This window comes from Miniopterus natalensis, chromosome X (assembly GCF_054644295.1).
Source record: "Miniopterus natalensis isolate mMinNat1 chromosome X, mMinNat1.hap1, whole genome shotgun sequence".
Classification (NCBI taxonomy): Eukaryota; Metazoa; Chordata; class Mammalia; order Chiroptera; family Miniopteridae; genus Miniopterus; species Miniopterus natalensis.
This window is the reverse complement of record NC_142103.1, coordinates 83,878,185-83,893,581: the sequence shown is the minus strand read 5'-3', so window position 1 is coordinate 83,893,581 and position 15,397 is coordinate 83,878,185. Positions and strand designations below refer to the sequence as shown.

Below are 15,397 nucleotides of genomic sequence, written 5' to 3'. Positions count from 1 at the left end.
GCCTCAATTATTCTTTTCAGGTTATGATAGTAACTTAATTTGGAGGGTTTCAGTCTGTATATTCCTCCCAAAGCAGTGGACTTGGCTCCAGTGTGGGTCTCTCCTGCCCATGCTAGCAATCAGTGAACCTTGCCCTGAAGTTACCTCATCAGATTTCCTCTCCCAGTGCCAGTTCATCTTTTCTAGGCCTCCCCTGAGAGACTGGGTACTGTGGGACTGATGAGTCCATTTTTTGTCACTTGTAGAATCATTTGTACCATAGCTGTAATATAAATATGCATATTATAGACAGCAGTGTCTACTTAGTGTAACCTACAAATATGCTGCTGTTTACCCATGATTGCACTGAAGACACACATAGAATTTCATAATTCATCATTGCTCCTTGTTGGAATTAATTTGCCAGAGTTCTTCTAATAGATCTGGTAGAATCCCAAGGATTCCATGGCAATATTGCACCAGCGTTTAAGGTCAAATAAACGAGTCACATGTATAAAAAGACCTTGACTTGTATAGCCACTCTACTTAGACAGTCTAAACTTCTGTTCCTTAGAGACAGGCAGGTCTCATACCTTTTTAGGCACTTTGGGGATAAAAACTCCTGTCCACTCTCTTCCATTCAAAACTTTAGTGTTGAATTAGCTTTATGCTCAGCATTTCCTCCTCCACTCCTCCAGTCCTTCTAAAGCTTGACCTTAAGGTCTTGGAGTGAAGAGAGAGATATGATCTCCTCTTTATCCCTTACCCCCTCCATTTCTCTCTTCTCTGGTATTTTGAGGACTGGAGGGAAGGAAGGGGAAAGGAGACAGATGTCTCTAACTTCACTGGTACTGCTATAGCCCTTTCTTGGTTGTAACTAATTTTTTGGTGGGTCTAATTGTAAATTGGGTGGGAAATGCACCATGTTCAAAGGGACCTAGAAGAAGCCTCCCCACAACAGTTCTAGAAATAGGAGTTGTGACTCATGTGGGCCTCTTTTGCCTTATTCCCCAGCTGGCTTCTATACTGACATGCATACCTCACTTCCTTGTTTTGGGGACCCTTTGCCTGGCAAACAGCCCTCTGAGGCAAAGTAGCAGCAATGTGGCTCAAGCTTTCCACAGTATCCACCTAACGTATGGGAAATTTGTACACCTTGTTTTAATCCTTGGAAAGGATATGTTCCATTGTTGAGCCCATCCTCTACCCCACTTTTCCTCAAATGTACCCTGCCCTTCATATGGGAACAGGGGGAAGGAGTGAGGCACATCAGCCAATCAGTCCACTGCCTAAGTGGATATCTACTTGGAATGAAATGGCAGTACCCTACAACTGGCTTTATTGGAGCTCCCCTCAATAGTTTAAAGTCTTAGGGATAAACAGTAACTTTGAATTTATGAAAGTGTGACAAGCCAACCTAGCAAGTGCATTAGTCATCCTAGCAGCACTGTCAGCTACTGTGCTGCTGCTTTGGGATGCTTGACGACTTGATGGACAGTACTGTCATTGTTAGGAATGCTCATATTATCCAACAGTGAGCCGCAGTCAGTCAGTGGGATTGATGAGAATAAAACCTTCACGTTCAAATTGGGATCTGATTAGAACCCTAGATCAGCAATTTTGCTTGGTAAATGTTTAATGCATCTATTATTTCATATGAAATAATAATGTCACATGCCACCCATAGCATACTGGGGGGGGGGGGTAGCTCTGAATTTAGAGAACAGGGGTTTGTTTACCTGTTAACCAGAGGAATTACATTCCTTAGCCTAATAACTAAACTTCTACCTCCATAAAAGGAAAAGGAAGAAACCACCTATTCTAAGATGAGGCTGAAGTGTTAAATGACATACTATCTATCAGAAAATGCCAATTTTTTTCTTTATTAATGATTTCTATCATTGTACATAATACTGTAGATTATTGAGGCCACAAATTAATTACCAAAAAGTATAAATAGTAAAAAAAGTAACTACTTTGATAAATGTATTCAGGCAAGTGGATGACAAAACCCAATAAATATTACAGTATTTCATTGATTCTCTGATCATTTATTCACATTTTAACTTCTTTTAAGTTGAGGTACAGTTTATAATCACTGACATGTCATGGATTAGTTGGAAGCATTTTCTTTTTTAAATACATAAAACAGTATGCTATTCAATCCATGGTATATTTGATAAAATACAGCAACCAGACACCATCCCTGCCCACTCCTCAAAGATTCCCTTCTAGGTGGGCCCACTACTTTAACTCAATTTCTATTACAGTGGGTAGCTGCTGAGTCCTTTAATATTGGGGGCTGTCACTGGTTCTTTCCCCCAGTGCTAGGGCACAGTCCCCCCAGAGCAAGGCTTCTGACCGTAGATGGTTCTTATGGTTGGAGTATTAGTAACTATAGAAATAAGATTCAGTTTAGCCACTTCAGAGGTACAATAAAATCAGTGGCAAAGGAAATTGGAACTTTGTGATAGTCAGCCCTAGGTCTTTGTTACCATCAAGCTGAAAACAGATTTATTCCCCCATTACACATAAAGCAACCAGCAGAGTGAAGAGGGCTCTGCCTTTTCTTCAATTTTATGCTTTAGAGGGTCAAACTAAGTCATAACTTAAAATAGCATTATTATTTGAATGTTAAGATATTATCTCATTCCTAAGCTAATGTTTGATACCAATCACTGCTCATTATGAATAAAGGTTGATTCTCCTTTCCATTTCATTGTTGAAGAAAGACTGATGGGATAGGCTCGAATCATCTTTATAACTGATAGGGTCCATAAAAACCAAATAGATCAAGCTCTTCATTTCACAAATAACAGTCCCAGAGAAATTGTTCATTTTCTCATTTTCCCATAGCAAGTTACTGATTGGTGCAGCCAGAAATGGGACCCAATCTCCTAATTCATTGTCTTTTCTCCCCTTCGCACTGAACACAGTTCCCTCCTAATTTAACTGCTGATGGTTATGCCAAGGTTTGTACAATGAAACAGTTTACTTCTAGATTTCTTAGGCTTGTTTTTATTAGGATATTAATAAAGGCACATCACAATAACTTATTCAAGCCCAGATATGATTGAAATGAAAAATTAGTTGCTGGTACCCACCCATTCTTTGCTGTATTATTTTTGCTGTTTTAAAATGCTTTAGAACAACAATTGGGACAAGCAAAGGAGGTGACTTTCTTTCCATCTTTAGATAAATAGTGTGAGTGCCCAAAAGACCAATGATATGCCTGATTTCCAAGTGGAATTGGAACTCCTGGCTTTTGATTCCTAATCTAGCACTCAAGAGCATCATACCATGTAGCTGTCACACACAGATATGGCGGGATGTCTCAAAGAGAAGAAAACTTAATAGAACTTGCAACATAATTGAGCCAATTAGGAAGGAGTGTAGGAGTAGGGTGAGATTTCTTGTTATTATCTGAGAAGTGGCAAACTGAACTTTTAGACAATTTTGAACTTATTTGGTTTGATGGTGAAATCATTTTCAAGGAAGCTGTCTTTAAGCTAAATAAATTGATTAGGTTTCATTATAATTCTAGAATAATATCTGAAGAGGTAGAGGAGATGATAAAGAATTAGTTCTATAAAAAGTTAATGAAACTTCAATTCTACAGAGCTTCATTTTTATTACTTAGATAGATTACATTATAAAGATCCAGGTGCATACTAATAACTGAAATGAGATAAACTAATAAAAATAATAATTCCCCATAAACCTAGAATTTATATTAGTTCTTCATTAAAACTGTTACATTCCACTTTGCTGTTTTCCATTTTAAACTATTAAAATTTAGGGCAAACTCTAGACAAAACAGAGATAAATAATTATCTACTAGGGATTTTAGTATCCTTTAATTTACTACAAAAAAGACACTTTGTTCCAGAATACAACATTCTATTTGCTTTCTCCACTCTACCACATTTTGTATTACTTCCATTATCCTAGAAATCCTGTGCTCATTGCAGTTTTGATTATGGATTGCCCTATCATAAATATTCTTGCAGAGAAAAGAAATTGCCTGAATTAATATATTCCAATTTGTTAATGAAGAAAAGTATGGCAGACACTGTTGATTAGTGATTTAAAAATCATTTTATCCCCGTTTTCTTGCTAAAAGAACAACAATTTTGTGATAATATGCCCAACTGTAATATACCCAGCTGCTAGAGGTAAATCATTAGTCTGTGCCTTGATTGGGTGGCTCAGTTGGTTGGAGTGTTGTCCTATACACCAAAAGGTAGCGGGTGTGATTCCCTGTCAGACAGAGGACATACCTAGGTGGAGGATTCGATCCCTGTCAAGCCACGTGCAAGAGGCAACCAATCAATTTTTCTCTCTCACATTGATGTTTCTCCCTCTCCCTCTCTTTGTATCTCTTCCTGTCTCTCTCTGTCTCCCTTCCTCCCTCCCTTCCTCTGAAATCAATTTAAACAAATCATTAGTCTAAGTCAGTCCTGACAGTATTATTCCCTTTTCATTATCTGTAGTAATATCTTCTCTCTCATTGTTGATAGTGATAATTTATGCCTTCTCTCTTTATTTCTTGATCAGTGTACCTAGAGATTTATCTTTATTTATTTATTGTTTATTTATTTTTGTTCAAAATATTACAGATGTCCCTTTTTCTCCCTATTGACCCCTTCCACCCCCCCACCCCAGTCCCTAACTAAACTATTGTTTGTGTCCTTTGCTTATGCACATATATGCATATAAATTCTTTGGTTAATCTCTCCCCCACCCACCCACACCCCGCTTCTTCCCTCTGAGATTCCTCAGTCTGATTCATACTTCTGTGGCATTTAATCTATCCTTTTCATCAGTTTATTAAGTTCTTTAGATTCCACATATAAGTGAGATCATGTGATGTTTGTCTTCTCTGCCTGGCTTATTTCGCTTAGCATAATTTTCTCCAGGTCCATTCTTACTGTCCCAAAGGGTATGAGATCCCTCTTCATTACAGCTGCGTAGTATTCCATGGTGTAAATGTCCCACAGCTTTTTTATCCACTCATCTACTGATGGGCACTTGGGCTGTTTCCAGATCTTAGCTGTTGTAAATTGTGCTGCTATGAACATAGGTGAACATCTATTCTTTCTGATTAGCATTTCAGGATTCTTAGGATATATTCCTAGAAGTGGGATCACTGGGTCAAAAGGCAGTTCCATTTTTAATTTTTTGAGGAACCTCCATGCTCTTTTCCATAGTGGCTGCACAAGTCTCCATTCCTACCAGTAATGTACAGGGTTCCCCTTTCTCCACATCCTCGCCAGCACATGTCATTTGTTGCTTTGTTGATGGTAGCCATTCTGACAGGTGTGAAGTGACACCTCATGGTGGTTTTAATTTACATCTCTCTGATGATTAGTGACATTGAGCATTTTCTCATGTGTCTCTTGGCCATCTGTATACCTCTTTGGAGAAGTCTCTATTCAGGTCCTTTGCCCAATTTTTAATTGGATTCTTTGTCTTCCTCTTGTTGAGTTGTATGAGTTCTTCGTACACTTTGGAAATTAGCCCCTTATCAGATACATCCTTGGCAAATCTGTTTTTCTAGACTGTGGGTTTCCTTTGTATTTTGAGGCTGATTTCTTTTGCTGTGCAGAAGCTTTTTAATGTAGTCCCGTTTATTTTTTCTTTTGTTTCTCTTGCCCTAGATGTATCACTGAAAATTCCACTACATGAAATGTCTGTGACTTTACTGCCTATGTTTTCTTCGAGGATTTTTATTGTTTTGCAACTTACATTTAAGTCTTTTATCCATTTTGAGTTTATTTTTGTGTATGGTGAAAGTTGGTGGTCTAGCTTCATTTTTTTGCATGTAGCTGTCCAATTTTCCCAGCACCATTTATTGAAGAGACTGTCTTTATTCCACTGTATGCTCTTGCCTCCACTGTCAAATATTAACTGACCATCATGGCATGGGTCCATTTCTGGGGTCTCTGTTCTGTTCCATTGATCTATATGTCTGTTATTGTACCAATACCAGGCTGTTTTGATTACAGTAGCTTTGTAGTACAGTTTGATATCCAGTAAAATGACCCCCCCCACACACTCTGTTCTTCTTTGTCAACATGGCTGCAGCTATTTGGGGTCATTTTTGATTCCATATAAATTTTTGGAATATTTGTTCTAGTTCTGCGAAATATGTTGTTGGTATTTTAATAGGAATTGCATTGAATCTATAAATTGCTTTGGGTAGTATGGGCATTTTAATGATATTCATTCTTCCAATCCGTGAACATGGTATATTCTTCCACTTGTTTATATGTTCCTCTGTTTCTTTTTTCAGTGTCCTGGAGTTTTTCGAGTACAGGTCTGTTACATCTTTGGATAAGTTTATTCCTAGGTATCTTATTTTTTTAGGTGCAGTGGTAAATGATATTGCTTATTTAGTTTATCTTTCTGAGAGTTCATTTTTGTTGTATAAAAATGCCATTGATTTATGGATGTTAATTTTGTATCCAGCTACCTTGCCAAATTCATTTATCAAATCTAGCAGTACTTTGATGGAGTCTTTAGGGCTTTCTATGTACAATATCATGACATCTGCAAATAATGACAGTTTTAATTCCTCCTTTCCAATTTGGATACCTTTTATATTTTCTTCCTGTCTGATGGCTGTGGCTAGGATTTCCAATACTATGTAGAAAAAGAGTGGTGAAAACGGACATCCCTGTCTTCTTCCTGTTTTTAACCTTTAAGAGACGGCATTTAAAAGACAGCATCATGCAAACTCCATATATTTTCCAGGATCAACTGTACAAATAATTGTTTCTTTCCTTTTGCCAGTAAAAAAGAACGTATGTGCTTAGGTTTCTGAGTATTTAACCTTTAAAAGACGGCATTTAAATTCCATCAGCATTTAAATTCGGCCAGCGGGACCCACTCCTTGCCGGGAACTAAACATCGGATAAAGGTTAAGGGAAGTGGTTTTAGTTTTTGCCCATTGAGTATGATGTTGGCTGTAGGTTTGTCATATATGGCCTTTATTATGATGAGGTATGATCGCTCTATTCCCACTTTGCTGAGAGTTTTTATCAGAAATCAGTATGCTGGATTTTGTCTAGTGCTTTTTCTGCATCTATTGATATGATCATATGATTTTTGTCCATTTTGTTTATGTGATATATCACGTTTATTGATTTGCTAATATTATACTAGCCTTGCATCCCTGGAATAATTCCCACTTGGTTGTGTTGTGTGATCCTTTAATGTATTGCTGGATCTGGTTTGCTAGTATCTTGTTGAGGATTTTAACATCTATGTTCATCAGGAATATTGGCCTGTAATTTTCTTACTTTGTAGTGTCTTTATTTGGTGTCGGGATTAGGATGATGCTGGCCTCATAAAAAGTGTTCGGAAATTTTCCCTCCTCTTGAATTTTCTGGAATAGTTTTAGTAGAATAGGTGTTAATTCTTTTTTGAGTGTTTGGTAAAACTCGCCTGTAAATCCATTTGGTCCAGGACTTTTGTTTGCTGGGAGTTTTTTGATTACTGCTTCAATTTCATTAGATGTTATCAGCTTATTCAGGTTTTCTGCCTCTTCCTGATTCAGCTTTGGAAGATTGTGTGCTTCTAGGAATTTGTCCATTTCACCCATGTTTTCCAGTTTGTTGGTGTATTGTTGCTCATAGTATTTTCTTACAATCCTTTGCATTTCTGTTGGGACAGTTGTTATATCACATCTTTCATTTCTGATTTTATTTATTTGGGTCCTCTTTCTTTGTTAGTGAGTCTGGCTAAAAGTTCACCAATCTTATTGATGTTTTCAAAGAACCAGCTCTTGGTTTCATTGATTTTATATATTGTTTTTTTAGTCTCTATGTCATTAATTTCTGCTCTGATTTTTATTATTTCCTTCCTTCTACTCCTCAGGGTTTGCTGTTCTCATTCCAGTTTTTTTAGTTGTTGTGTTAGATGGTTTAGTAGAGCTTTTTCCTGTTTCTTGAGGTATACCTGTATTGCTGTGAACTTTCCTCTCAGGACTGCTTTCGCTGTGTCCCATAGATTTTGGGTTGTTGTCTGTTCATTTTCATTTTTTTCCATAAAGTGTTTGATTTCTTCCTTGCTCTCATTGGTAACCCATTCATTGTTGAATAACATGCTATTTAGCCTCCATGTGTTTGAATATTTTTGAGTTTTTTTATTGTGGTTGATTTCTTGTTTCAAGGCATTGTGATCCGAGAAGATGCTTTATATGATTTCAGTTTCCTCGTATTTGTAGATACTTGCCTTGTGCCCTAACATGGAACATTTTTGAGAATGTTCCATGTGCACTTGAGAAGAATGTGTATTCTGCTGCTTTGCAATGCAATGTTCTGTAAATGTTAATTAAATCCATTAGATCTTGTGTGTCATTTAAGGTCTGTGCTTCCCTGTTGATTTTTTTGTCTTGATGATCTGTCCAGTGAAGATAGTGGGGTGTTAAAGTCCCCCAGTATGATTGTGTTGCTGTCAGTCTCCCCCTTAAAGTCCACCAAAACATTTTTTATGTATTTAGGTGCTCGTCTATTGGGTGCATATATATTTATAAGGGTTATTTGCTCCTGTTGGATTGATCCCTTTAGTATTATGTAGTGACCATCTTTGTCTCTTGTTATGGTCTTTATTCTGAAGTCTATTTTGTCAGAAATAAGTATTGCTCCTCCAGCTTTTTTTTTTTTTTTGGTTCCATTTGCATAGAATATTTTTTTCCATCCCTGTACTTTTAGTCTGTGTGAATCTTTTGCTGTCAGGTGGGTCTCTTGTAGACAGCATATATTTGGGTCCTGTTTTCTTTTCCATTCAACTATCCTATGTCTCTTGATTGGACCATTTATTCCATTTAAATTTAAGGTTATTGATATATACTTAATTAATGCCATTTTTCCCCTTTATTCTGACATACCTTTCTCTCAATATTTCTTCTTTTTCTTAAAGCAGTCCTTTTAGCATTTCTTGCAATGCTGGATTAGTGGTACTGAACTCCTTTAGCCTTCTTTTGTCTAGGAAGCTTTTTGTTTCACCTTCAATTTTAAATGATAGCCTTGCTGGATAAAGCAATCTTGGTTGCAGGTTCTTGCTTTTCATTACTTTGAGAACATCATGCCACTGCCTTTTGGCCTGAAGTGTTTCTGTTGAGAAATCAGCTGTCAGCATTATGTGGGTTCCCTTGTAGGTCACTGCTTGTCTCTCTCTTGCAGCCCTTGGTATTCTCTTTGTCCTTGCCATTTGCCATTTAATTATGATGTGTCCTGGAGTGGGTCTTTTTGGGTTCTTCTTGCTTGGAACCCTCTGTGCTTCCTGAACTTGTGTGGCTTTCTCCCTCGCCATCCTAGGGAAGTTTTCTGTCATTATTTCCTCCACCAAGTTCTCTATCCCTTGCTTTCTTTCCTCCCCCTCTGCTTCCCCTATGATGTGAATGTTGTTTCTCTTCATGTTGTCCCAAAGCTCCCTTAGACTGTCCTCATGCTTTTTAAGTGTGTTTTCTTTCTGCTGCTATGGTTGAGGGTTTTTTCCTACCTTATCTTCTAAGTCACTTATTCTATCCTCTGCTTCATTGAGCCTGTTTTTAATTCCTTCCATTGTATTCTTGATAGCAGATATAGTATTCTTCATTTCTGCTTGGTTCTTATTTTTGATATTTAGCTCTTTTTTTCATGTTTTCAATAAGTTTTTCGACCTTTCCATTGTCTTTTTGTTCTCATTAATTTCCTTGAGCATCTTTATAACCATTACTCTCAACTCTATTTCTCATAGCTTGCTTAACTCCATCTCATTAAGGACTTTTTCTGGCGATTTTTCCTTTTCTTTAGTTTATGGGTTTCTTTGTCTCCATTTTGGTGGCTCTTAGTGTTTGTATCTGTATGTTAGATATATTTGCTGTCCCCCAGTCTTGTGGGGTGGGATTTTGTAGTGTACATCCAGTGGAGCCCAGAGGTGTGTTTTCCTTATGCTTCTGAGCCATTTGCTCTAGAGTGTCTCTTTTGTGTGTGACTCTTTTGTGGGTTCTTTGGGCTCCCCTGTTGTGGCTGAGTCTAGATTATTGTTGACCTGTTCTTGGGAGGACTCTCCTCTCAGGTTAGCTAGCTGTGTGACTCAGCCCCAACCACATCATGTGAGCTGTTGTACGGGTGCTAGCAAGACAAGACAGTACACAACAAAACTGCCAGGAAACAGGCAGTATCTTACAAAATATCCTGCCAATCACAATGAAAACATCCCAAGTGAAAGTAGAATTGGGAGAATGAAGGGAGAACACAAATGCTAAAGCAAAAAACAAAACAAAAAATAAAACGGAGAGAATGAAAAAATAGAATGAGAGGAAAGGACATTATTGCTAATAGTATTGAAAAATAAGAAATAATAATAAAATAAAAAGTAAAAAATAGAGAAGTTTCTGGGAGGTAGAAGGGGCAGAGAAAAGATTCAGACTGTATGATGTTTCTTTAGTGCTCCCTACTCAAAATACGTCCCCTCAGATATATTTTTCTGTTTTTTCCAAACTGCTTACACAGTATTTTGGTGGTAAATCAAGTTCGTGGCTGGGAGTAAGGGCGCTGTGCTTCTTGTCACAGTGCCATATCTTCCAGTCTTGATCTGTCTTCTTTTTAGTCTCAAAGAATCTATGTTTGGTTTTATTTACATTGCCTATTATTATTTTTTTTTTCCTGAATTCTCCTTTCTTTATATTTTCCTACCTTTTACTTGGTTACAGTCAGCCCTCAGATGTGTGTTTAATTAGAATCTTGCCCCTCAGGCTGCAACTGTGAAGATAAGCTAATTGGCCTATTTCACAGAAAGACTTAGCACCTCAGTCTGTTGAGTCTTGCTGTGTCCTGGGGGTGGTAGCTGGTTAAGAGTTATTTCTCTCATTAGTTACAGTTTTGTGGGACCTATGAGCATAAGCCCTGCTCGCCACCAGAGCCAGATGACTTCTGGATGATAGCTGCAAAAATCAGGGTGTCAGAGGAGGGTACAGGCTCCTCTCTGGGAGAGACCAGTAAGCTGAAGCAAGGCAGAGGGAGAGTGCAAAGTTGACGCTGCTGTCCTCTATCTCCAGAGAGTACCTCAGTAGACCCCTGTACGTGTGTTAAGTTAAATGCCTGACCCACAGGCCAAATCTTTAAGGTAAGCAAGTAAATGTCTTTCACTCAGAGTCTGGGTGCCTTTCAGTTGGTTCCTAGTGCTAGATGAGTCTGCTCTCATGAACACTTTAAGAACCATTTCTCAGTTTGCTCTAGCCTTGTGGGTCTCCTGGAAGTGAGCCTCATTGGCTTTCAAAGCTAGATGCTTTAGGGGTTCATCTTTCTGGTGCATATCTTAAAATTTGGGGTGCCTGATGTGGCTCTTTGCTCCTCAGGGAAAAGCTCATAGTTTTGAGTTCCCTCCTGATTACGGGTCCATGCACCAGAGTTTGGATTTATGGTGAGAACTTGTCTCAGTCTCTCCTGCCTGCTTAGATGTTGTTGTTTTTTTCCTTTCACCCAATGTGTAGGAGTTGCTCAGGTAGTTCTTAGTTTTTTTCACAGGAATTTGTTCCATATGTAACTGTAGATTTGGTATGTCCTTGGGAGGAGTTATGTTCAGGATCTTGGAATATTGCTGTCTTATACTAGAACCCTGAAAGAATGAATTTTTAGCAGTCAATTTTGAATAGTGGTCATGGGGGATATTTTGGGACTTGAAATCCCTCCTGCTGCCTTTTATACCAGTACAGATATCCATTTCCCCCTCAACTGTGCCAATCCAAACATTAACATTTTCTAAATAATTATATCTAACTTATAGAAGTTTTACTTTATGTAAGCTGTTTGCTACCTTGCAAAAATAATAGTCCTCATATTTACTTTTAAAAACACACAAAACCATACCCTCTTCTTCATCTTCTAGCTGTATCGTTTTCAACTTTATCATAAAATAAACTGAATTGGCACTATAGTCAGCATAAATATTGTTTCTTGTCAACTTGTCTATACCCTAGTGGCAGTTTTCAAAATAATCCCTTACTTTTTATATAGTAATTTACAAATGTTTTTTCTGTTTTCTCAGAAGTTATATCTACATATTCCTATCCTCTAGACAAAAATTAACTCAAAAATGTTGACTTGTTTCACTCCAGCCATTTTCCCCAGAACATCCATCTTGATAAAGTGTCTTAAAATTTTTAGAAAACCTCTTGCTGAAATGCCCCAACTTGTTCTCAGGCAGCTTTTTGAGTTAGGATTGTGGCTTTTGTCCCTCATCTCTGATAATCTTTCCTTCCCTTTCCTGTCATACTTGTTCAAGGAAAGGGAGAAGCCATGTGAGTGCTGTATATAAATGCTATTGGGCAGCATCACCCATTTCCAAACTTCACAGGGTAGGTTCTGAGCTAATTAATCAGATTATAAAACATTCTTAGCTCTACTTTGAATTAGGAGTAGGCCTTCAGGCCTTGAGTCACTCAAATTCTAATAAATGCCAGTGAGAAAATTCAAATCAGAAAAACATATTTTATAAAAGAGCAGCTAATATCGCTTAATAGAATCCTGTACATACTGAATTTCATCCTAAAACTCATCTTCTGTGATGAAACACCTACCTCTTGGGTTATTCCCTCTCAGATGGTTCAGACCTCTCTAGAACATTCAGATCACATTTATTATTTGTATAATTTTAGCCTGATCTAAAATTACTGAGAACCTTTAATGATATTTTTCTTCAACAAATTTTCATTCCCTCTAAAACACTGCTTTCCTAGTCTTAGAATTATTTTCTCTTCCTGAATATCTTTGGCTGCTTTCAGTAAGATAAAGACTTTTTTAAAAAATAGCATACAGAGACATAGCTGAATTTAATTTTTTTTTTGAATGACAATTATATTAGGGTTGATTTTAAGTGCATTTTCATATGATTCTCTGGCCTAAAGAATAAAGTAAGTCTAGTTCCCAAAGAAATCTGTCAGTAAGTACCTTTCTGTCCAATCAATGTTACTTTAATTGAAAATATTTAATTTATAAACTGAGCTTTTGACTAAAATTTAACATGATGGATTGAATTTTCTAGGAAAGTAGCCAGATATGGCCAAAATGTCTTATACATTAAGGCAGATTGCTTTTTGGTTTGCTCGAATGCCAGGCCTCTTGGTTTCAAATTCCAGCTCCAACGTTTCATGTTAAATGACCTTGCGTATATTATCAGTTAACTTCTGTGAGCCTCCATTTCCTCATCTGCAAATGGAGATGGTAATTATACATTCATTACTGAATGTGGATTGAATTACTACAGGTAAAGTAAAAATCTGGTTTTATGATTCCATTTTTGTCTAGGCTTTCTTTTTAACCATTCAAAATAAAAATCTGTTTATTTTCTTTTAGTCTGTATATATTTTATTTCCAGCATGTCAAAGAAACCAGAGAAATTTAATTACACAGCCAACCATGAAAAAAACCCATTTTCATGTGCCTTACTGATGCTTGATTATACCAAGGTGATGTAGATAATATAAAAAAGCCACTTTTTTTTTTAATCCTTATCCGACGATATTTTTTCCATTGCTTTTCAGAGAGAATGGAAGGGAGAGAGAGAGAAACATCTATGTGAAAGAGACACATCGACTGGTTGCTTCCTGCATGTGCCCCGACCAGGGCCGGGGATCGAGCCTGCAACTGAGGTATGTGCCCTTGGCTGGAATCAAATCGGGACCCCTCAGTCCACAGGCCAGTGCTCTAACCACTGAGTAAAACCAGCTAGGGCTAAAAGTGCCACTTTTTAATGTGTTTATCTAAGGTTAGAATTATAAAATTGTTTGAAATCACATACTTGTTTATTTTCATGGATAGGATTAAATGAGAGAAAAAGGGACGATAATCTGAAAGATTAGGAAGTGGTAGAGGAAATTCTCATCTGAAGATAAAAAAAAAAATTGAGCACAAATGAGATATTTGGTAGGTCTCTGTAAGTACATGATTAAAATTTTATTTCCTGGAGTGATGTCAGCATCTGGAGAAGTGAGTCATTTCCTTTGTCTCTCCCCTTTCAATTACAACCAGTAGGACATCCATAGCCTAACATAGGATCCTCTGCACAACACACCAGGATGCCCAAGAGATCCATACATATGAAGGTGGGTAGACTAGACCTCATGGAGGGCATGGAACAAGAGGAACAGCAGTGGTAGAGCCCATAACTGGAGGCTCCAGGGACCACGTCCACACCCAAGATCCATGCCGCCCTCCACCAGTGGTGGTGACTGCAACCTCAGCCCTTCCTAGTAGCAGGGGCTGCATCTAAGAACCTGGTACCCTTGGCAGCAGCAGCACCTGTGACCTGTGGTTCTAGGAACTGTGGCAATACCCACGGTTTATGTATGTACCCAGCATAGGAACACCAAAATACATAAAGCAACTATTAACATACCTAAAGGGAGAAATTCACAGCAACACAATAATAGTAGGGGGACTTTAACACCCCATTTATGTCAGTAGGTAGATCATGTAGGCAGAAAGTCAACAAGGAAACAGCGAGCTTAAGTGGCAGTTAGAATAGAGGTACCTAATAGATATACAAAACAGTCCCTCCAAAAGCAACAGAATATACATCCTTCTTAAGTGTATACAGAACATTCTCAAGGATAGACCAGATTTTAGGACACAAAACAAGTCTCAACAAATTTAAGAAAAATGAAATCATATTTTCTGACCATAATGGTATGAAACTAGAAGCCAACTATGAGAAGAAACCTGGAAAAATAAAGAATATCTAGAGATTAAAGAACATGCTACTGAACAATTTATTGGCTCAACAAAAAAAGAAGAAATTCTAAAAAGTACATGGAGACAAATGAAAATGAAATTACAAAATACCAAAATGTATGAGATGCAGGAAAAGCAATACCAAGAGGGAAGCTTATAGCAATACAGGCCTACCTCAAAAAACATGAAAAATTTCAAACACTCTAATCTTACACCTTAAGAACTAGAATAAAAGAACAAACGAAGCTCAAAGTCAGTAGAAGGAAAGAAATAATAAAAATCACAGTGGAAATAAAACAGACACAAAAAATCACAATAGAAAAAAATCAATGAAACTAAGAGGTGTTATTCTGAAAAGATAAATGAATTTGATAAACCTTTACCTAGACTCTCTAAAGAAAAAAACAAAAGAGAAGGCTCAAATAACTAAAATCAGAAACAAAAGAGAAGTTACAGTAGCCACCACAGAAATGCAAAGGATCATAAGAGACTACTATAAACACATATGCACCAACATATTATAAATCTAGAGGAAATGGATAAATTTCTAGAATCGTACCACCTTCCAAAGTTGAAACTACATAAAAAAAATGCCTACAAACCAACAGTTCAGGACCACATGGCTTCAGTGGTGAATTCTACCAGGCATTCAAAGATTTAATATCTGTCTTCCTGAAACTCTTCCAAAAAACTTAAGA

At 37.4% G+C, this 15,397-nt stretch overlaps 1 protein-coding gene across 1 annotated transcript in view; it reads left to right on the top strand.

Annotated features, from left to right (window-relative positions):
- The window catches only part of PRRG1 (proline rich and Gla domain 1), a 49,762-nt gene that overhangs the window by 30,627 nt on the left and 3,738 nt on the right, over positions 1-15,397 (top strand).